The following is a 17,848-nucleotide window of genomic DNA, read 5'->3' on the forward strand; positions in this document are numbered from 1 at the left end:
CTGTGGTTGGTTGGGAGGTGGCTCTCATTTGAATATTGTGGCCATGGACGGCCCCCTTCTGGGGAGCTGGAAGTGTAAGTGACGCTCTGGCAGCAGGATGGAGCAGCCTATGGAAGATGATGGGCTGTCGCCCGGCTGGCTGTGTGTTGCCCTTTTTGTTTTTCCATCCCCAAAGGCCGCAGCCTCTTCTAGGTGGTCTCCCTGGGCCAAGGGAGGGCTGCGGCCATGGCGGTAGGTCGGGAGGAGGCCCTTGCCCAGTATACTCTGGCTTCTCTTCAGAACGTAAAAATCTTTCGCCTTTTACTAAAGATTTCCGTGGAGAAGAGCAAAACTGAGTTTTGTGGCAATTTTTGCATGCTCCAGCTTGCTGGGGCTTCCTTCATTTGGTTGAACAACAGAATGAGTGGGGGGTGGGCTTTCAGTGGGAGACTGAATCCTGTGGTTGGTTGGGAGGTGGCCCTCATTTGAATATTGTGGCCATGGACGGCCCCCTTCTGGGGAGCTGGAAGTGTAAGTGACGCTCTGGCAGCAGGATGGACCAGAGCATGGAGCAGCCAATAGAAGATGATGGGCTGTCGCCCGGCTGGCTGTGTGTTGCCCTTTTTGTTTTTCCATCCCCAAAGGCCGCAGCCTCTTCTAGGTGGTCTCCCTGGGCCAAGGGAGGGCTGCGGCCATGGCGGTAGGTCGGGAGGAGGCCCTTGCCCAGTATACTCTGGCTTCTCTTCAGAACGTAAAAATCTTTCGCCTTTTACTAAAGATTTCCGTGGAGAGGAGCAAAACTGAGTTTTGTGGCAATTTTTGCATGTTCCAGCTTGCTGGGGCTTCCTTCATTTGGTTGAACAACAGAATGAGTGGGGGGTGGGCTTTCAGTGGGAGACTGAATCCTGTGGTTGGTTGGGAGGTGGCCCTCATTTGAATATTGTGGCCATGGATGGCCCCCTTCTGGGGAGCTGGAAGTGTAAGTGACGCTCTGGCAGCAGGATGGACCAGAACATGGAGCAGCCTATGGAAGATGATGGGCTGTCGCCCGGCTGGCTGTGTGTTGCCCTCTTTGTTTTTCCATCCCCAAAGGCCGCAGCCTCTTCTAGGTGGTCTCCCTGGGCCAAGGGAGGGCTGCGGCCATGGCGGTAGGTCGGGAGGAGGCCCTTGCCCAGTATACTCTGGCTTCTCTTCAGGACGTAAAAATCTTTCGCTTTTTACTAAAGATTTCCGTGGAGAGGAGCAAAACTGAGTTTTGTGGCAATTTTTGCATGCTCCAGCTTGCTGGGGCTTCCTTCATTTGGTTGAACAACAGAATAAGTGGGGGGTGGGCTTTCAGTGGGAGACTGAATCCTGTGGTTGGTTGGGAGGTGGCTCTCATTTGAATATTGTGGCCATGGACGGCCCCCTTCTGGGGAGCTGGAAGTGTAAGTGACGCTCTGGCAGCAGGATGGACCAGAACATGGAGCAGCCTATGGAAGATGATGGGCTGTCGCCCGGCTGGCTGTGTGTTGCCCTTTTTGTTTTTCCATCCCCAAAGGCCGCAGCCTCTTCTAGGTGGTCTCCCTGGGCCAAGGGAGGGCTGCGGCCATGGCGGTAGGTCGGGAGGAGGCCCTTGCCCAGTATACTCTGGCTTCTCTTCAGAACGTAAAAATCTTTCGCCTTTTACTAAAGATTTCCGTGGAGAGGAGCAAAACTGAGTTTTGTGGCAATTTTTGCATGCTCCAGCTTGCTGGGGCTTCCTTCATTTGGTTGAACAACAGAATGAGTGGGGGGTGGGCTTTCAGTGCGAGACTGAATCCTGTGGTTGGTTGGGAGGTGGCCCTCATTTGAATATTGTGGCCATGGACGGCCCCCTTCTGGGGAGCTGGAAGTGTAAGTGACGCTCTGGCAGCAGGATGGACCAGAACATGGAGCAGCCTATGGAAGATGATGGGCTGTCGCCCGGCTGGCTGTGTGTTGCCCTTTTTGTTTTTCCATCCCCAAAGGCCGCAGCCTCTTCTAGGTGGTCTCCCTGGGCCAAGGGAGGGCTGCGGCCATGGCGGTAGGTCGGGAGGAGGCCCTTGCCCAGTATACTCTGGCTTCTCTTCAGAATGTAAAAATCTTTCGTCTTTTACTAAAGATTTCCGTGGAGAGGAGCAAAACTGAGTTTTGTGGCAATTTTTGCATGCTCCAGCTTGCTGGGGCTTCCTTCATTTGGTTGAACAACAGAATGAGTTGGGGGTCGACTTTCAGTCGGAGACTGAATCCTGTGGTTGGTTGGGAAGTGGCCCTCATTTGAATATTGTGGCCATGGACGGCCCCCTTCTGGGGAGCTGGAAGTGTAAGTGACGCTCTGGCAGCAGGATGGACCAGAACATGGAGCAGCCTATGGAAGATGATGGGCTGTCGCCCGGCTGGCTGTGTGTTGCCCTTTTTAGTTTTCCATCCCCAAAAGCCGCAGCCTCTTCTAGGTGGTCTCCCTGGGCCAAGGGAGGGCTGCGGTCATGGCGGTAGGTCGGGAGGAGGCCCTTGCCCAGTATACTCTGGCTTCTCTTCAGAACCTAAAAATCTTTCGCCTTTTACTAAAGATTTCCGTGGAGAGGAGCAAAACTGAGTTTTGTGGCAATTTTTGCATGCTCCAGCTTGCTGGGGCTTCCTTCATTTGGTTGAACAACAGAATGAGTGGGGGGTGGGCTTTCAGTGGGAGACTGAATCCTGTGGTTGGTTGGGAGGTGGCCCTCATTTGAATATTGTGGCCATGGACAGCCCCCTTCTGGGGAGCTGGAAGTGTAAGTGACGCTCTGGCAGCAGGATGGACCAGAACATGGAGCAGCCTATGGAAGATGATGGGCTGTCGCCCGGCTGGCTGTGTGTTGCCCTTTTTGTTTTTCCATCCCCAAAGGCCGCAGCCTCTTCTAGGTGGTCTCCCTGGGCCAAGGGAGGGCTGCGGCCATGGCGGTAGGTCGGGAGGAGGCCCTTGCCCAGTATACTCTGGCTTCTCTTCAGAATGTAAAAATCTTTCGCCTTTAACTAAAGATTTCCGTGGAGAGGAGCAAAACTGAGTTTTGTGGCAATTTTTGCATGCTTCAACTTGCTGGGGCTTCCTTCATTTGGTTGAACAACAGAATGAGTGGGGGGTGGGCTTTCAGTGGGAGACTGAATCCTGTGGTTGGTTGGGAGGTGGCCCTCATTTGAATATTGTGGCCATGGACGGCCCCCTTCTGGGGAGCTGGAAGTGTAAGTGACGCTCTGGCAGCAGGATGGAGCAGCCTATGGAAGATGATGGGCTGTCGCCCGGCTGGCTGAGTGTTGCCCTTTTTGTTTTTCCATCCCCAAAGGCCGCAGCCTCTTCTAGGTGGTCTCCCTGGGCCAAGGGAGGGCTGCGGCCATGGCGGTAGGTCGGGAGGAGGCCCTTGCCCAGTATACTCTGGCTTCTCTTCAGAACGTAAAAATCTTTCGCCTTTTACTAAAGATTTCCGTGGAGAGGAGCAAAACTGAGTTTTGTGGCAATTTTTGCATGCTCCAGCTTGCTGGGGCTTCCTTCATTTGGTTGAACAACAGAATGAGTGGGGGGTGGGCTTTCAGTGGGAGACTGAATCCTGTGGTTGGTTGGGAGGTGGCCCTCATTTGAATATTGTGGCCATGGACGGCCCCCTTCTGGGGAGCTGGAAGTGTAAGTGACGCTCTGGCAGCAGGATGGACCAGACCATGGAGCAGCCTATGGAAGATGATGGGCTGTCGCCCGGCTGGCTGTGTGTTGCCCTTTTTGTTTTTCCATCCCCAAAGGCCGCAGCCTCTTCTAGGTGGTCTCCCTGGGCCAAGGGAGGGCTGCGGCCAAGGCGGTAGGTCGGGAGGAGGCCCTTGCCCAGTATACTCTGGCTTCTCTTCAGAACGTAAAAATCTTTCGCCTTTTACTAAAGATTCCCGTGGAGAGGAGCAAAACTGAGTTTTGTGGCAATTTTTGCATGCTCCAGCTTGCTGGGGCTTCCTTCATTTGGTTGAACAACAGAATGAGTGGGGGGTGGGCTTTCAGTGGGAGACTGAATCCTGTGGTTGGTTGGGAGGTGGCCCTCATTTGAATATTGTGGCCATGGACGGCCCCCTTCTGGGGAGCTGGAAGTGTAAGTGACGCTCTGGCAGCAGGATGGACCAGAACATGGAGCAGCCTATGGAAGATGATGGGCTGTCGCCCGGCTGGCTGTGTGTTGCCCTTTTTGTTTTTCCATCCCCAAAGGCCGCAGCCTCTTCTAGGTGGTCTCCCTGGGCCAAGGGAGGGCTGCGGCCATGGCGGTAGGTCGGGAGGAGGCCCTTGCCCAGTATACTCTGGCTTCTCTTCAGAACGTAAAAATCTTTCGCCTTTTACTAAAGATTTCCGTGGAGAGGAGCAAAACTGAGTTTTGTGGCAATTTTTGCATGCTCCAGCTTGCTGGGGCTTCCTTCATTTGGTTGAACAACAGAATGAGTGGGGGGTGGGCTTTCAGTGGGAGACTGAATCCTGTGGTTGGTTGGGAGGTGGCCCTCATTTGAATATTGTGGCCATGGACGGCCCCCTTCTGGGGAGCTGGAAGTGTAAGTGACGCTCTGGCAGCAGGATGGACCAGAACATGGAGCAGCCTATGGAAGATGATGGGCTGTCGCCCGGCTGGCTGTGTGTTGCCCTTTTTGTTTTTCCATCCCCAAAGGCCGCAGCCTCTTCTAGGTGGTCTCCCTGGGCCAAGGGAGGGCTGCGGCCATGGCGGTAGGTCGGGAGGAGGCCCTTACCCAGTATACTCTGGCTTCTCTTCAGAACGTAAAAATCTTTCGCCTTTTACTAAAGATTTCCGTGGAGAGGAGCAAAACTGAGTTTTGTGGCAATTTTTGCATGCTCCAGCTTGCTGGGGCTTCCTTCATTTGGTTGAACAACAGAATGAGTGGGGGGTGGGCTTTCAGTGGGAGACTGAATCCTGTGGTTGGTTGGGAGGTGGCCCTCATTTGAATATTGTGGCCATGGACGGCCCCCTTCTGGGGAGCTGGAAGTGTAAGTGACGCTCTGGCAGCAGGATGGACCAGAACATGGAGCAGCCTATGGAAGATGATGGGCTGTCGCCCGGCTGGCTGTGTGTTGCCCTTTTTGTTTTTCCATCCCCAAAGGCCGCAGCCTCTTCTAGGTGGTCTCCCTGGGCCAAGGGAGGGCTGCGGCCATGGCGGTAGGTCGGGAGGAGGCCCTTGCCCAGTATACTCTGGATCCTCTTCAGAACGTAAAAATCTTTCGCCTTTTACTAAAGATTTCCGTGGAGAGGAGCAAAACTGAGTTTTGTGGCAATTTTTGCATGCTCCAGGTTGCTGGGGCTTCCTTCATTTGGTTGAACAACAGAATGAGTGGGGGTTGGGCTTTCAGTGGGAGACTGAATCCTGTGGTTGGTTGGGAGGTGGCTCTCATTTGAATATTGTGGCCATGGACGGCCCCCTTCTGGGGAGCTGGAAGCGTAAGTGACGCTCTGGCAGCAGGATGGACCAGAACATGGAGCAGCCTATGGAAGATGATGGGCTGTCGCCCGGCTGGCTGTGTGTTGCCCTTTTTGTTTTTCCATCCCCAAAGGCCGCAGCCTCTTCTAGGTGGTCTCCCTGGGCCAAGGGAGGGCTGCGGCCATGGCGGTAGGTCGGGAGGAGGCCCTTGCCCAGTATACTCTGGCTTCTCTTCAGAACGTGAAAATCTTCGCCTTTTACTAAAGATTTCCGTGGAGAGGAGCAAAACTGAGTTTTGTGGCAATTTTTGCATGCTCCAGCTTGCTGGGGCTTCCTTCATTTGGTTGAACAACAGAATGAGTGGGGGGTGGGCTTTCAGTGGGAGACTGAATCCTGTGGTTGGTTGGGAGGTGGCCCTCATTTGAATATTGTGGCCATGGACGGCCCCCTTCTGGGGAGCTGGAAGTGTAAGTGACGCTCTGGCAGCAGGATGGACCAGAACATGGAGCAGCCTATGGAAGATGATGGGCTGTTGACCGGCTGGCTGTGTGTTGCCCTTTTTGTTTTTCCATCCCCAAAGGCCGCAGCCTCTTCTAGGTGGTCTCCCTGGGCCAAGGGAGGGCTGCGGCCATGGCGGTAGGTCGGGAGGAGGCCTTTGCCCAGTATACTCTGGCTTCTCTTCAGAACGTAAAAATTTTTCGCCTTTTACTAAAGATTTCCGTGGAGAGGAGCAAAACTGAGTTTTGTGGCAATTTTTGCATACTCCAGCTTGCTGGGGCTTCCTTCATTTGGTTGAACAACAGAATGAGTGGGGGGTGGGCTTTCAGTGGGAGACTGAATCCTGTGGTTGGTTGGGAGGTGGCCCTCATTTGAATATTGTGGCCATGGACGGCCCCCTTATGGGGAGCTGGAAGTGTAAGTGACGCTCTGGCAGCAGGATGGACCAGAACATGGAGCAGCCTATGGAAGATGATGGGCTGTCGCCCGGCTGGCTGTGTGTTGCCCTTTTTGTTTTTCCATCCCCAAAGGCCGCAGCCTCTTCTAGGTGGTCTCCCTGGGCCAAGGGAGGGCTGCGGCCATGGCGGTAGGTCGGGAGGAGGCCCTTGCCCAGTATACTCTGGCTTCTCTTCAGAACGTAAAAATCTTTCGCCTTTTACTAAATATTTCCGTGGAGAGGAGCAAAACTGAGTTTTGTCGCAATTTTTGCATGCTCCAGCTTGCTGGGGCTTCCTTCATTTGGTTGAACAACAGAATGAGTAGGGGGTGGGCTTTCAGTGGGAGACTGAATTCTGTGGTTGGTTGTGTTGTGGCCCTCATTTGAATATTGTGGCCATGGACGGCCCCCTTCTGGGGAGCTGGAAGTGTAAGTGACGCTCTGGCAGCAGGATGGACCAGAACATGGAGCAGCCTATGGAAGATGATGGGCTGTCGCCCGGCTGGCTGTGTGTTGCCCTTTTTGTTTTTCCATCCCCAAAGGCCGCAGCCTCTTCTAGGTGGTCTCCCTGGGCCAAGGGAGGGCTGCGGCCATGGCGGTAGGTCGGGAGGAGGCCCTTGCCCAGTATACTTTGGCTTCTCTTCAGAACGTAAAAATCTTTCGCCTTTTACTAAAGATTTCCGTGGAGAGGAGCAAAACTGAGTTTTGTGGCAATTTTTGCATGCTCCAGCTTGCTGGGGCTTCCTTCATTTGGTTGAACAGCAGAATGAGTGGGGGGTGGGCTTTCAGTGGGAGACTGAATCCTGTGGTTGGTTGGGAGGTGGCTCTCATTTGAATATTGTGGCCATGGACGGCCCCCTTCTGGGGAGCTGGAAGTGTAAGTGACGCTCTGGCAGCAGGATGGAGCAGCCTATGGAAGATGATGGGCTGTCGCCCGGCTGGCTGTGTGTTGCCCTTTTTGTTTTTCCATCCCCAAAGGCCGCAGCCTCTTCTAGGTGGTCTCCCTGGGCCAAGGGCGGGCTGCGGCCATGGCGGTAGGTCGGGAGGAGGCCCTTGCCCAGTATACTCTGGCTTCTCTTCAGAACGTAAAAATCTTTCGCCTTTTACTAAAGATTTCCGTGGAGAAGAGCAAAACTGAGTTTTGTGGCAATTTTTGCATGCTCCAGCTTGCTGGGGCTTCCTTCATTTGGTTGAACAACAGAATGAGTGGGGGGTGGGCTTTCAGTGGGAGACTGAATCCTGTGGTTGGTTGGGAGGTGGCCCTCATTTGAATATTGTGGCCATGGACGGCCCCCTTCTGGGGAGCTGGAAGTGTAAGTGACGCTCTGGCAGCAGGATGGACCAGAGCATGGAGCAGCCAATAGAAGATGATGGGCTGTCGCCCGGCTGGCTGTGTGTTGCCCTTTTTGTTTTTCCATCCCCAAAGGCCGCAGCCTCTTCTAGGTGGTCTCCCTGGGCCAAGGGAGGGCTGCGGCCATGGCGGTAGGTCGGGAGGAGGCCCTTGCCCAGTATACTCTGGCTTCTCTTCAGAACGTAAAAATCTTTCGCCTTTTACTAAAGATTTCCGTGGAGAGGAGCAAAACTGAGTTTTGTGGCAATTTTTGCATGCTCCAGCTTGCTGGGGCTTCCTTCATTTGGTTGAACAACAGAATGAGTGGGGGGTGGGCTTTCAGTGGGAGACTGAATCCTGTGGTTGGTTGGGAGGTGGCCCTCATTTGAATATTGTGGCCATGGATGGCCCCCTTCTGGGGAGCTGGAAGTGTAAGTGACGCTCTGGCAGCAGGATGGACCAGAACATGGAGCAGCCTATGGAAGATGATGGGCTGTCGCCCGGCTGGCTGTGTGTTGCCCTCTTTGTTTTTCCATCCCCAAAGGCCGCAGCCTCTTCTAGGTGGTCTCCCTGGGCCAAGGGAGGGCTGCGGCCATGGCGGTAGGTCGGGAGGAGGCCCTTGCCCAGTATACTCTGGCTTCTCTTCAGGACGTAAAAATCTTTCGCTTTTTACTAAAGATTTCCGTGGAGAGGAGCAAAACTGAGTTTTGTGGCAATTTTTGCATGCTCCAGCTTGCTGGGGCTTCCTTCATTTGGTTGAACAACAGAATAAGTGGGGGGTGGGCTTTCAGTGGGAGACTGAATCCTGTGGTTGGTTGGGAGGTGGCTCTCATTTGAATATTGTGGCCATGGACGGCCCCCTTCTGGGGAGCTGGAAGTGTAAGTGACGCTCTGGCAGCAGGATGGACCAGAACATGGAGCAGCCTATGGAAGATGATGGGCTGTCGCCCGGCTGGCTGTGTGTTGCCCTTTTTGTTTTTCCATCCCCAAAGGCCGCAGCCTCTTCTAGGTGGTCTCCCTGGGCCAAGGGAGGGCTGCGGCCATGGCGGTAGGTCGGGAGGAGGCCCTTGCCCAGTATACTCTGGCTTCTCTTCAGAACGTAAAAATCTTTCGCCTTTTACTAAAGATTTCCGTGGAGAGGAGCAAAACTGAGTTTTGTGGCAATTTTTGCATGCTCCAGCTTGCTGGGGCTTCCTTCATTTGGTTGAACAACAGAATGAGTGGGGGGTGGGCTTTCAGTGCGAGACTGAATCCTGTGGTTGGTTGGGAGGTGGCCCTCATTTGAATATTGTGGCCATGGACGGCCCCCTTCTGGGGAGCTGGAAGTGTAAGTGACGCTCTGGCAGCAGGATGGACCAGAACATGGAGCAGCCTATGGAAGATGATGGGCTGTCGCCCGGATGGCTGTGTGTTGCCCTTTTTGTTTTTCCATCCCCAAAGGCCGCAGCCTCTTCTAGGTGGTCTCCTTGGGCCAAGGGAGGGCTGCGGCCATGGCGGTAGGTCGGGAGGAGGCCCTTGCCCAGTATACTCTGGCTTCTCTTCAGAACGTAAAAATCTTTCGCCTTTTACTAAAGATTTCCGTGGAGAGGAGCAAAACTGAGTTTTGTGGCAATTTTTGCATGCTCCAGCTTACTGGGGCTTCCTTCATTTGGTTGAACAACAGAATGAGTGGGGGGTGGGCTTTCAGTGGGAGACTGAATCCTGTGGTTGGTTTGGAGGTGGCCCTCATTTGAATATTGTGGCCATGGACGGCCCCCTTCTGGGGAGCTGGAAGTGTAAGTGACGCTCTGGCAGCAGGATGGACCAGAACATGGAGCAGCCTATGGAAGATGATGGGCTGTCGCCCGGCTGGCTGTGTGTTGCCCTTTTTGTTTTTCCATCCCCAAAGGCCGCAGCCTCTTCTAGGTGGTCTCCCTGGGCCAAGGGAGGGCTGCGGCCATGGCGGTAGGTCGGGAGGAGGCCCTTACCCAGTATACTCTGGCTTCTCTTCAGAACGTAAAAATCTTTCACCTTTTACTAAAGATTTCCGTGGAGAGGAGCAAAACTGAGTTTTGTGGCAATTTTTGCATGCTCCAGTTTGCTGGGGCTTTCTTCATTTGGTTGAACAACAGAATGAGTGGGGGGTGGGCTTTCAGTGGGAGACTGAATCCTGTGGTTGGTTGGGAGGTGGCCCTCATTTTAATATTGTGGCCATGCACGGCCCCCTTCTGGGGAGCTGGAAGTGTAAGTGACGCTCTGGCAGCAGGATGGACCAGAACATGGAGCAGCCTATGGAAGATGATGGGCTGTCGCCCGGCTGGCTGTGTGTTGCCCTTTTTGTTTTTCCATCCCCAAAGGCCGCAGCCTCTTCTAGGTAGTCTCCCTGGGCCAAGGGAGGGCTGCGGCCATGGCGGTAGGTCGGGAGGAGGCCCTTGCCCAGTATACTCTGGCTTGTCTTCAGAACGTAAAAATCTTTTTCGCCTTTTACTAAAGATTTCCGTGGAGAGGAGCAAAACTGAGTTTTGTGGCAATTTTTGCATGCTCCAGCTTGCTGGGGCTTCCTTCATTTGGTTGAACAACAGAATGAGTGGGGGGTGGGCTTTCAGTGGGAGACTGAATCCTATGGTTGGTTGGGATGTGGCCCTCATTTGAATATTGTGGCCATGGACGGCCCCCTTCTGGGGAGCTGGAAGTGTAAGTGACGCTCTGGCAGCAGGATGGACCAGAACATGGAGCAGCCTATGGAAGATGATGGGCTGTCGCCCGGCTGGCTGTGTGTTGCCCTTTTTGTTTTTCCATCCCCAAAGGCCGCAGCCTCTTCTAGGTGGTCTCCCTGGGCCAAGGGAGGGCTGCGGCCATGGCGGTAGGTCGGGAGGAGGCCCTTGCCCAGTATACTCTGGCTTCTCTTCAGAATGTAAAAATCTTTCGCCTTTTACTAAAGATTTCCGTGGAGAGGAGCAAAACTGAGTTTTGTGGCAATTTTTGCATGCTCCAGCTTGCTGGGGCTTCCTTCATTTGGTTGAACAACAGAATGAGTTGGGGGTCGACTTTCAGTGGGAGACTGAATCCTGTGGTTGGTTGGGAAGTGGCCCTCATTTGAATATTGTGGCCATGGACGGCCCCCTTCTGGGGAGCTGGAAGTGTAAGTGACGCTCTGGCAGCAGGATGGACCAGAACATGGAGCAGCCTATGGAAGATGATGGGCTGTCGCCCGGCTGGCTGTGTGTTGCCCTTTTTAGTTTTCCATCCCCAAAAGCCGCAGCCTCTTCTAGGTGGTCTCCCTGGGCCAAGGGAGGGCTGCGGTCATGGCGGTAGGTCGGGAGGAGGCCCTTGCCCAGTATACTCTGGCTTCTCTTCAGAACCTAAAAATCTTTCGCCTTTTACTAAAGATTTCCGTGGAGAGGAGCAAAACTGAGTTTTGTGGCAATTTTTGCATGCTCCAGCTTGCTGGGGCTTCCTTCATTTGGTTGAACAACAGAATGAGTGGGGGGTGGGCTTTCAGTGGGAGACTGAATCCTGTGGTTGGTTGGGAGGTGGCCCTCATTTGAATATTGTGGCCATGGACGGCCCCCTTCTGGGGAGCTGGAAGTGTAAGTGACGCTCTGGCAGCAGGATGGACCAGAACATGGAGCAGCCTATGGAAGATGATGGGCTGTCGCCCGGCTGGCTGTGTGTTGCCCTTTTTGTTTTTCCATCCCCAAAGGCCGCAGCCTCTTCTAGGTGGTCTCCCTGGGCCAAGGGAGGGCTGCGGCCATGGCGGTAGGTCGGGAGGAGGCCCTTGCCCAGTATACTCTGGCTTCTCTTCAGAATGTAAAAATCTTTCGTCTTTAACTAAAGATTTCCGTGGAGAGGAGCAAAACTGAGTTTTGTGGCAATTTTTGCATGCTTCAACTTGCTGGGGCTTCCTTCATTTGGTTGAACAACAGAATGAGTGGGGGGTGGGCTTTCAGTGGGAGACTGAATCCTGTGGTTGGTTGGGAGGTGGCCCTCATTTGAATATTGTGGCCATGGACGGCCCCCTTCTGGGGAGCTGGAAGTGTAAGTGACGCTCTGGCAGCAGGATGGAGCAGCCTATGGAAGATGATGGGCTGTCGCCCGGCTGGCTGTGTGTTGCCCTTTTTGTTTTTCCATCCCCAAAGGCCGCAGCCTCTTCTAGGTGGTCTCCCTGGGCCAAGGGAGGGCTGCGGCCATGGCGGTAGGTCGGGAGGAGGCCCTTGCCCAGTATACTCTGGCTTCTCTTCAGAACGTAAAAATCTTTCGCCTTTTACTAAAGATTTCCGTGGAGAGGAGCAAAACTGAGTTTTGTGGCAATTTTTGCATGCTCCAGCTTGCTGGGGCTTCCTTCATTTGGTTGAACAACAGAATGAGTGGGGGGTGGGCTTTCAGTGGGAGACTGAATCCTGTGGTTGGTTGGGAGGTGGCCCTCATTTGAATATTGTGGCCATGGACGGCCCCCTTCTGGGGAGCTGGAAGTGTAAGTGATGCTCTGGCAGCAGGATGGACCAGACCATGGAGCAGCCTATGGAAGATGATGGGCTGTCGCCCGGCTGGCTGTGTGTTGCCCTTTTTGTTTTTCCATCCCCAAAGGCCGCAGCCTCTTCTAGGTGGTCTCCCTGGGCCAAGGGAGGGCTGCGGCCATGGCGGTAGGTCGGGAGGAGGCCCTTGCCCAGTATACTCTGGCTTCTCTTCAGAACGTAAAAATCTTTCGCCTTTTACTAAAGATTCCCGTGGAGAGGAGCAAAACTGAGTTTTGTGGCAATTTTTGCATGCTCCAGCTTGCTGGGGCTTCCTTCATTTGGTTGAACAACAGAATGAGTGGGGGGTGGGCTTTCAGTGGGAGACTGAATCCTGTGGTTGGTTGGGAGGTGGCCCTCATTTGAATATTGTGGCCATGGACGGCCCCCTTCTGGGGAGCTGGAAGTGTAAGTGACGCTCTGGCAGCAGGATGGACCAGAACATGGAGCAGCCTATGGAAGATGATGGGCTGTCGCCCGGCTGGCTGTGTGTTGCCCTTTTTGTTTTTCCATCCCCAAAGGCCGCAGCCTCTTCTAGGTGGTCTCCCTGGGCCAAGGGAGGGCTGCGGCCATGGCGGTAGGTCGGGAGGAGGCCCTTGCCCAGTATACTCTGGCTTCTCTTCAGAACGTAAAAATCTTTCGCCTTTTACTAAAGATTTCCGTGGAGAGGAGCAAAACTGAGTTTTGTGGCAATTTTTGCATGCTCCAGCTTGCTGGGGCTTCCTTCATTTGGTTGAACAACAGAATGAGTGGGGGGTGGGCTTTCAGTGGGAGACTGAATCCTGTGGTTGGTTGGGAGGTGGCCCTCATTTGAATATTGTGGCCATGGACGGCCCCCTTCTGGGGAGCTGGAAGTGTAAGTGACGCTCTGGCAGCAGGATGGACCAGAACATGGAGCAGCCTATGGAAGATGATGGGCTGTCGCCCGGCTGGCTGTGTGTTGCCCTTTTTGTTTTTCCATCCCCAAAGGCCGCAGCCTCTTCTAGGTGGTCTCCCTGGGCCAAGGGAGGGCTGCGGCCATGGCGGTAGGTCGGGAGGAGGCCCTTGCCCAGTATACTCTGGCTTCTCTTCAGAACGTAAAAATCTTTCGCCTTTTACTAAAGATTTCCGTGGAGAGGAGCAAAACTGAGTTTTGTGGCAATTTTTGCATGCTCCAGCTTGCTGGGGCTTCCTTCATTTGGTTGAACAACAGAATGAGTGGGGGGTGGGCTTTCAGTGGGAGACTGAATCCTGTGGTTGGTTGGGAGGTGGCCCTCATTTGAATATTGTGGCCATGGACGGCCCCCTTCTGGGGAGCTGGAAGTGTAAGTGACGCTCTGGCAGCAGGATGGACCAGAACATGGAGCAGCCTATGGAAGATGATGGGCTGTCGCCCGGCTGGCTGTGTGTTGCCCTTTTTGTTTTTCCATCCCCAAAGGCCGCAGCCTCTTCTAGGTGGTCTCCCTGGGCCAAGGGAGGGCTGCGGCCATGGCGGTAGGTCGGGAGGAGGCCCTTGCCCAGTATACTCTGGCTTCTCTTCAGAACGTAAAAATCTTTCGCCTTTTACTAAAGATTTCCGTGGAGAGGAGCAAAACTGAGTTTTGTGGCAATTTTTGCATGCTCCAGCTTGCTGGGGCTTCCTTCATTTGGTTGAACAACAGAATGAGTGGGGGGTGGGCTTTCAGTGGGAGACTGAATCCTGTGGTTGGTTGGGAGGTGGCCCTCATTTGAATATTGTGGCCATGGACGGCCCCCTTCTGGGGAGCTGGAAGTGTAAGTGACGCTCTGGCAGCAGGATGGACCAGAACATGGAGCAGCCTATGGAAGATGATGGGCTGTCGCCCGGCTGGCTGTGTGTTGCCCTTTTTGTTTTTCCATCCCCAAAGGCCGCAGCCTCTTCTAGGTGGTCTCCCTGGGCCAAGGGAGGGCTGCGGCCATGGCGGTAGGTCGGGAGGAGGCCCTTGCCCAGTATACTCTGGCTTCTCTTCAGAACGTAAAAATCTTTCGCCTTTTACTAAAGATTTCTGTGGAGAGGAGCAAAACTGAGTTTTGTGGCAATTTTTGCATGCTCCAGCTTGCTGGGGCTTCCTTCATTTGGTTGAACAACAGAATGAGTGGGGGGTGGGCTTTCAGTGGGAGACTGAATCCTGTGGTTGGTTGGGAGGTGGCCCTCATTTGAGTATTGTGGCCATGGACGGCCCCCTTCTGGGGAGCTGGAAGTGTAAGTGACGCTCTGGCAGCAGGATGGACCAGAACATGGAGCAGCCTATGGAAGATGATGGGCTGTCGCCCGGCTGGCTGTGTGTTGCCCTTTTTGTTTTTCCATCCCCAAAGGCCGCAGCCTCTTCTAGGTGGTCTCCCTGGGCCAAGGGAGGGCTGCGGCCATGGCGGTAGGTCGGGAGGAGGCCCTTGCCCAGTATACTCTGGCTTCTCTTCAGAATGTAAAAATCTTTCGCCTTTTACTAAAGATTTCCGTGGAGAGGAGCAAAACTGAGTTTTGTGGCAATTTTTGCATGCTCCAGCTTGCTGGGGCTTCCTTCATTTGGTTGAACAACAGAATGAGTGGGGGGTGGGCTTTCAGTGGGAGACTGAATCCTGTGGTTGGTTGGGAGGTGGCCCTCATTTGAATATTGTGGCCATGGACGGCCCCCTTCTGGGGAGCTGGAAGTGTAAGTGACGCTCTGGCAGCAGGATGGACCAGAACATGGAGCAGCCTATGGAAGATGATGGGCTGTCGCCCGGCTGGCTGTGTGTTGCCCTTTTTGTTTTTCCATCCCCAAAGGCCGCAGCCTCTTCTAGGTGGTCTCCCTGGCCCAAGGGAGGGCTGCGGCCATGGCGGTAGGTCGGGAGGAGGCCCTTGCCCAGTATACTCTGGCTTCTCTTCAGAACGTAAAAATCTTTCGCCTTTTACTAAAGATTTCCGTGGAGAGGAGCAAAACTGAGTTTTGTGGCAATTTTTGCATGCTCCAGCTTGCTGGGGCTTCCTTCATTTGGTTGAACAACAGAATGAGTGGGGGGTGGGCTTTCAGTGGGAGACTGAATCCTGTGGTTGGTTGGGAGGTGGCCCTCATTTGAATATTGTGGCCATGGACGGCCCCCTTCTGGGGAGCTGGAAGTGTAAGTGACGCTCTGGCAGCAGGATGGACCAGAACATGGAGCAGCCTATGGAAGATGATGGGCTGTCGCCCGGCTGGCTGTGTGTTGCCCTTTTTGTTTTTCCATCCCCAAAGGCCGCAGCCTCTTCTAGGTGGTCTCCCTGGGCCAAGGGAGGGCTGCGGCCATGGCGGTAGGTCGGGAGGAGGCCCTTGCCCAGTATACTCTGGCTTCTCTTCAGAACGTAAAAATCTTTCGCCTTTTACTAAAGATTTCCGTGGAGAGGAGCAAAACTGAGTTTTGTGGCAATTTTTGCATGCTCCAGCTTGCTGGGGCTTCCTTCATTTGGTTGAACAACAGAATGAGTGGGGGGTGGGCTTTCAGTGGGAGACTGAATCCTGTGGTTGGTTGGGAGGTGGCCCTCATTTGAATATTGTGGCCATGGACGGCCCCCTTCTGGGGAGCTGGAAGTGTAAGTGACGCTCTGGCAGCAGGATGGACCAGAACATGGAGCAGCCTATGGAAGATGATGGGCTGTCGCCCGGCTGGCTGTGTGTTGCCCTTTTTGTTTTTCCATCCCCAAAGGCCGCAGCCTCTTCTAGGTGGTCTCCCTGGGCCAAGGGAGGGCTGCGGCCATGGCGGTAGGTCGGGAGGAGGCCCTTGCCCAGTATACTCTGGCTTCTCTTCAGAACGTAAAAATCTTTCGCCTTTTACTAAAGATTTCTGTGGAGAGGAGCAAAACTGAGTTTTGTGGCAATTTTTGCATGCTCCAGCTTGCTGGGGCTTCCTTCATTTGGTTGAACAACAGAATGAGTGGGGGGTGGGCTTTCAGTGGGAGACTGAATCCTGTGGTTGGTTGGGAGGTGGCCCTCATTTGAGTATTGTGGCCATGGACGGCCCCCTTCTGGGGAGCTGGAAGTGTAAGTGACGCTCTGGCAGCAGGATGGACCAGAACATGGAGCAGCCTATGGAAGATGATGGGCTGTCGCCCGGCTGGCTGTGTGTTGCCCTTTTTGTTTTTCCATCCCCAAAGGCCGCAGCCTCTTCTAGGTGGTCTCCCTGGGCCAAGGGAGGGCTGCGGCCATGGCGGTAGGTCGGGAGGAGGCCCTTGCCCAGTATACTCTGGCTTCTCTTCAGAATGTAAAAATCTTTCGCCTTTTACTAAAGATTTCCGTGGAGAGGAGCAAAACTGAGTTTTGTGGCAATTTTTGCATGCTCCAGCTTGCTGGGGCTTCCTTCATTTGGTTGAACAACAGAATGAGTGGGGGGTGGGCTTTCAGTGGGAGACTGAATCCTGTGGTTGGTTGGGAGGTGGCCCTCATTTGAATATTGTGGCCATGGACGGCCCCCTTCTGGGGAGCTGGAAGTGTAAGTGACGCTCTGGCAGCAGGATGGACCAGAACATGGAGCAGCCTATGGAAGATGATGGGCTGTCGCCCGGCTGGCTGTGTGTTGCCCTTTTTGTTTTTCCATCCCCAAAGGCCGCAGCCTCTTCTAGGTGGTCTCCCTGGCCCAAGGGAGGGCTGCGGCCATGGCGGTAGGTCGGGAGGAGGCCCTTGCCCAGTATACTCTGGCTTCTCTTCAGAACGTAAAAATCTTTCGCCTTTTACTAAAGATTTCCGTGGAGAGGAGCAAAACTGAGTTTTGTGGCAATTTTTGCATGCTCCAGCTTGCTGGGGCTTGCTTCATTGATTGAACAACAGAATGAGTGGGGGGTGGGCTTTCAGTGGGAGACTGAATCCTGTGGTTGGTTGGGAGGTGGCCCTCATTTGAATATTGTGGCCATGGATGGCCCCCTTCTGGGGAGCTGGAAGTGTAAGTGACGCTCTGGCAGCAGGATGGACCAGAACATGGAGCAGCCTATGGAAGATGATGGGCTGTCGCCCGGCTGGCTGTGTGTTGCCCTTTTTGTTTTTCCATCCCCAAAGGCCGCAGCCTCTTCTAGGTGGTCTCCCTGGGCCAAGGGAGGGCTGCGGCCATGGCGGTAGGTCGGGAGGAGGCCCTTGCCCAGTATACTCTGGCTTCTCTTCAGAACGTAAAAGTCTTTCGCCTTTTACTAAAGATTTCTGTGGAGAGGAGCAAAACTGAGTTTTGTGGCAATTTTTGCATGCTCCAGCTTGCTGGGGCTTCCTTCATTTGGTTGAACAACAGAATGAGTGGGGGGTGGGCTTTCAGTGGGAGACTGAATCCTGTGGTTGGTTGGGAGGTGGCCCTCATTTGAATATTGTGGCCATGGACGGCCCCCTTCTGGGGAGCTGGAAGTGTAAGTGACGCTCTGGCAGCAGGATGGACCAGAACATGGAGCAGCCTATGGAAGATGATGGGCTGTCGCCCGGCTGGCTGTGTGTTGCCCTTTTTGTTTTTCCATCCCCAAAGGCCGCAGCCTCTTCTAGGTGGTCTCCCTGGGCCAAGGGAGGGCTGCGGCCATGGCGGTAGGTCGGGAGGAGGCCCTTGCCCAGTATACTCTGGCTTCTCTTCAGAACGTAAAAATCTTTCGCCTTTTACTAAAGATTTCCGTGGAGAGGAGTAAAACTGAGTTTTGTGGCAATTTTTGCATGCTCCAGCTTGCTGGGGCTTCCTTCATTTGGTTGAACAACAGAATGAGTGGGGGGT

At 54.2% G+C, this 17,848-nt stretch overlaps 40 non-coding genes across 40 annotated transcripts; all 40 read left to right on the forward strand.

Annotated features, from left to right (window-relative positions):
• The first annotated feature begins 259 nt into the window (after window positions 1–259).
• Window positions 260–375, forward strand: LOC141260209 (U5 spliceosomal RNA). Its single transcript, XR_012318968.1, has one exon. It is a non-coding gene; the product is annotated as a U5 spliceosomal RNA (small nuclear RNA).
• A 332-nt stretch (window positions 376–707) lies between these two features.
• Window positions 708–823, forward strand: LOC141259712 (U5 spliceosomal RNA). Its single transcript, XR_012318482.1, has one exon. It is a non-coding gene; the product is annotated as a U5 spliceosomal RNA (small nuclear RNA).
• A 332-nt stretch (window positions 824–1,155) lies between these two features.
• LOC141260280 (U5 spliceosomal RNA) lies at window positions 1,156–1,271 on the forward strand. The gene has a single exon (XR_012319038.1). It is a non-coding gene; the product is annotated as a U5 spliceosomal RNA (small nuclear RNA).
• A 332-nt stretch (window positions 1,272–1,603) lies between these two features.
• On the forward strand, window positions 1,604–1,719 carry LOC141260685 (U5 spliceosomal RNA). Its single transcript, XR_012319409.1, has one exon. It is a non-coding gene; the product is annotated as a U5 spliceosomal RNA (small nuclear RNA).
• A 332-nt stretch (window positions 1,720–2,051) lies between these two features.
• LOC141260287 (U5 spliceosomal RNA) lies at window positions 2,052–2,167 on the forward strand. The gene has a single exon (XR_012319044.1). It is a non-coding gene; the product is annotated as a U5 spliceosomal RNA (small nuclear RNA).
• A 332-nt stretch (window positions 2,168–2,499) lies between these two features.
• LOC141260142 (U5 spliceosomal RNA) lies at window positions 2,500–2,615 on the forward strand. The gene has a single exon (XR_012318901.1). It is a non-coding gene; the product is annotated as a U5 spliceosomal RNA (small nuclear RNA).
• A 332-nt stretch (window positions 2,616–2,947) lies between these two features.
• LOC141260402 (U5 spliceosomal RNA) lies at window positions 2,948–3,063 on the forward strand. The gene has a single exon (XR_012319156.1). It is a non-coding gene; the product is annotated as a U5 spliceosomal RNA (small nuclear RNA).
• A 320-nt stretch (window positions 3,064–3,383) lies between these two features.
• LOC141260686 (U5 spliceosomal RNA) lies at window positions 3,384–3,499 on the forward strand. The gene has a single exon (XR_012319410.1). It is a non-coding gene; the product is annotated as a U5 spliceosomal RNA (small nuclear RNA).
• A 332-nt stretch (window positions 3,500–3,831) lies between these two features.
• On the forward strand, window positions 3,832–3,947 carry LOC141260178 (U5 spliceosomal RNA). The gene has a single exon (XR_012318937.1). It is a non-coding gene; the product is annotated as a U5 spliceosomal RNA (small nuclear RNA).
• Window positions 3,948–4,279: 332 nt separating this feature from the next.
• LOC141260687 (U5 spliceosomal RNA) lies at window positions 4,280–4,395 on the forward strand. Its single transcript, XR_012319411.1, has one exon. It is a non-coding gene; the product is annotated as a U5 spliceosomal RNA (small nuclear RNA).
• A 332-nt stretch (window positions 4,396–4,727) lies between these two features.
• On the forward strand, window positions 4,728–4,843 carry LOC141260688 (U5 spliceosomal RNA). The gene has a single exon (XR_012319412.1). It is a non-coding gene; the product is annotated as a U5 spliceosomal RNA (small nuclear RNA).
• Window positions 4,844–5,175: 332 nt separating this feature from the next.
• On the forward strand, window positions 5,176–5,291 carry LOC141260057 (U5 spliceosomal RNA). Its single transcript, XR_012318819.1, has one exon. It is a non-coding gene; the product is annotated as a U5 spliceosomal RNA (small nuclear RNA).
• A 332-nt stretch (window positions 5,292–5,623) lies between these two features.
• On the forward strand, window positions 5,624–5,738 carry LOC141260557 (U5 spliceosomal RNA). The gene has a single exon (XR_012319303.1). It is a non-coding gene; the product is annotated as a U5 spliceosomal RNA (small nuclear RNA).
• Window positions 5,739–6,070: 332 nt separating this feature from the next.
• On the forward strand, window positions 6,071–6,186 carry LOC141260155 (U5 spliceosomal RNA). Its single transcript, XR_012318914.1, has one exon. It is a non-coding gene; the product is annotated as a U5 spliceosomal RNA (small nuclear RNA).
• Window positions 6,187–6,518: 332 nt separating this feature from the next.
• Window positions 6,519–6,634, forward strand: LOC141260003 (U5 spliceosomal RNA). Its single transcript, XR_012318766.1, has one exon. It is a non-coding gene; the product is annotated as a U5 spliceosomal RNA (small nuclear RNA).
• Window positions 6,635–6,966: 332 nt separating this feature from the next.
• LOC141259738 (U5 spliceosomal RNA) lies at window positions 6,967–7,082 on the forward strand. Its single transcript, XR_012318508.1, has one exon. It is a non-coding gene; the product is annotated as a U5 spliceosomal RNA (small nuclear RNA).
• A 320-nt stretch (window positions 7,083–7,402) lies between these two features.
• LOC141260210 (U5 spliceosomal RNA) lies at window positions 7,403–7,518 on the forward strand. Its single transcript, XR_012318969.1, has one exon. It is a non-coding gene; the product is annotated as a U5 spliceosomal RNA (small nuclear RNA).
• A 332-nt stretch (window positions 7,519–7,850) lies between these two features.
• Window positions 7,851–7,966, forward strand: LOC141260690 (U5 spliceosomal RNA). The gene has a single exon (XR_012319414.1). It is a non-coding gene; the product is annotated as a U5 spliceosomal RNA (small nuclear RNA).
• Window positions 7,967–8,298: 332 nt separating this feature from the next.
• On the forward strand, window positions 8,299–8,414 carry LOC141260285 (U5 spliceosomal RNA). Its single transcript, XR_012319042.1, has one exon. It is a non-coding gene; the product is annotated as a U5 spliceosomal RNA (small nuclear RNA).
• A 332-nt stretch (window positions 8,415–8,746) lies between these two features.
• Window positions 8,747–8,862, forward strand: LOC141260691 (U5 spliceosomal RNA). Its single transcript, XR_012319415.1, has one exon. It is a non-coding gene; the product is annotated as a U5 spliceosomal RNA (small nuclear RNA).
• A 332-nt stretch (window positions 8,863–9,194) lies between these two features.
• Window positions 9,195–9,310, forward strand: LOC141259781 (U5 spliceosomal RNA). The gene has a single exon (XR_012318549.1). It is a non-coding gene; the product is annotated as a U5 spliceosomal RNA (small nuclear RNA).
• Window positions 9,311–9,642: 332 nt separating this feature from the next.
• Window positions 9,643–9,758, forward strand: LOC141260096 (U5 spliceosomal RNA). Its single transcript, XR_012318856.1, has one exon. It is a non-coding gene; the product is annotated as a U5 spliceosomal RNA (small nuclear RNA).
• A 332-nt stretch (window positions 9,759–10,090) lies between these two features.
• LOC141260569 (U5 spliceosomal RNA) lies at window positions 10,091–10,208 on the forward strand. The gene has a single exon (XR_012319313.1). It is a non-coding gene; the product is annotated as a U5 spliceosomal RNA (small nuclear RNA).
• A 332-nt stretch (window positions 10,209–10,540) lies between these two features.
• LOC141259801 (U5 spliceosomal RNA) lies at window positions 10,541–10,656 on the forward strand. The gene has a single exon (XR_012318569.1). It is a non-coding gene; the product is annotated as a U5 spliceosomal RNA (small nuclear RNA).
• A 332-nt stretch (window positions 10,657–10,988) lies between these two features.
• LOC141260143 (U5 spliceosomal RNA) lies at window positions 10,989–11,104 on the forward strand. The gene has a single exon (XR_012318902.1). It is a non-coding gene; the product is annotated as a U5 spliceosomal RNA (small nuclear RNA).
• A 332-nt stretch (window positions 11,105–11,436) lies between these two features.
• Window positions 11,437–11,552, forward strand: LOC141260520 (U5 spliceosomal RNA). The gene has a single exon (XR_012319268.1). It is a non-coding gene; the product is annotated as a U5 spliceosomal RNA (small nuclear RNA).
• A 320-nt stretch (window positions 11,553–11,872) lies between these two features.
• LOC141260692 (U5 spliceosomal RNA) lies at window positions 11,873–11,988 on the forward strand. The gene has a single exon (XR_012319416.1). It is a non-coding gene; the product is annotated as a U5 spliceosomal RNA (small nuclear RNA).
• Window positions 11,989–12,320: 332 nt separating this feature from the next.
• LOC141260180 (U5 spliceosomal RNA) lies at window positions 12,321–12,436 on the forward strand. Its single transcript, XR_012318939.1, has one exon. It is a non-coding gene; the product is annotated as a U5 spliceosomal RNA (small nuclear RNA).
• A 332-nt stretch (window positions 12,437–12,768) lies between these two features.
• Window positions 12,769–12,884, forward strand: LOC141260693 (U5 spliceosomal RNA). The gene has a single exon (XR_012319417.1). It is a non-coding gene; the product is annotated as a U5 spliceosomal RNA (small nuclear RNA).
• A 332-nt stretch (window positions 12,885–13,216) lies between these two features.
• Window positions 13,217–13,332, forward strand: LOC141260694 (U5 spliceosomal RNA). The gene has a single exon (XR_012319418.1). It is a non-coding gene; the product is annotated as a U5 spliceosomal RNA (small nuclear RNA).
• Window positions 13,333–13,664: 332 nt separating this feature from the next.
• LOC141260696 (U5 spliceosomal RNA) lies at window positions 13,665–13,780 on the forward strand. The gene has a single exon (XR_012319419.1). It is a non-coding gene; the product is annotated as a U5 spliceosomal RNA (small nuclear RNA).
• A 332-nt stretch (window positions 13,781–14,112) lies between these two features.
• On the forward strand, window positions 14,113–14,228 carry LOC141260024 (U5 spliceosomal RNA). The gene has a single exon (XR_012318786.1). It is a non-coding gene; the product is annotated as a U5 spliceosomal RNA (small nuclear RNA).
• Window positions 14,229–14,560: 332 nt separating this feature from the next.
• Window positions 14,561–14,676, forward strand: LOC141259802 (U5 spliceosomal RNA). The gene has a single exon (XR_012318570.1). It is a non-coding gene; the product is annotated as a U5 spliceosomal RNA (small nuclear RNA).
• A 332-nt stretch (window positions 14,677–15,008) lies between these two features.
• LOC141260697 (U5 spliceosomal RNA) lies at window positions 15,009–15,124 on the forward strand. Its single transcript, XR_012319420.1, has one exon. It is a non-coding gene; the product is annotated as a U5 spliceosomal RNA (small nuclear RNA).
• Window positions 15,125–15,456: 332 nt separating this feature from the next.
• On the forward strand, window positions 15,457–15,572 carry LOC141260698 (U5 spliceosomal RNA). The gene has a single exon (XR_012319421.1). It is a non-coding gene; the product is annotated as a U5 spliceosomal RNA (small nuclear RNA).
• Window positions 15,573–15,904: 332 nt separating this feature from the next.
• LOC141260025 (U5 spliceosomal RNA) lies at window positions 15,905–16,020 on the forward strand. Its single transcript, XR_012318787.1, has one exon. It is a non-coding gene; the product is annotated as a U5 spliceosomal RNA (small nuclear RNA).
• Window positions 16,021–16,352: 332 nt separating this feature from the next.
• Window positions 16,353–16,468, forward strand: LOC141259804 (U5 spliceosomal RNA). Its single transcript, XR_012318572.1, has one exon. It is a non-coding gene; the product is annotated as a U5 spliceosomal RNA (small nuclear RNA).
• A 332-nt stretch (window positions 16,469–16,800) lies between these two features.
• Window positions 16,801–16,916, forward strand: LOC141260699 (U5 spliceosomal RNA). The gene has a single exon (XR_012319422.1). It is a non-coding gene; the product is annotated as a U5 spliceosomal RNA (small nuclear RNA).
• Window positions 16,917–17,247: 331 nt separating this feature from the next.
• LOC141260315 (U5 spliceosomal RNA) lies at window positions 17,248–17,363 on the forward strand. Its single transcript, XR_012319072.1, has one exon. It is a non-coding gene; the product is annotated as a U5 spliceosomal RNA (small nuclear RNA).
• A 332-nt stretch (window positions 17,364–17,695) lies between these two features.
• On the forward strand, window positions 17,696–17,811 carry LOC141259822 (U5 spliceosomal RNA). The gene has a single exon (XR_012318590.1). It is a non-coding gene; the product is annotated as a U5 spliceosomal RNA (small nuclear RNA).
• Window positions 17,812–17,848: the final 37 nt, after the last annotated feature.

Source organism: Phyllobates terribilis, unplaced genomic scaffold (genome assembly GCF_046119375.1).
Source record: "Phyllobates terribilis strain yellow unplaced genomic scaffold, ASM4611937v1 Scaffold_3__8_contigs__length_932513732, whole genome shotgun sequence".
Lineage (NCBI taxonomy): Eukaryota > Metazoa > Chordata > Amphibia > Anura > Dendrobatidae > Phyllobates > Phyllobates terribilis.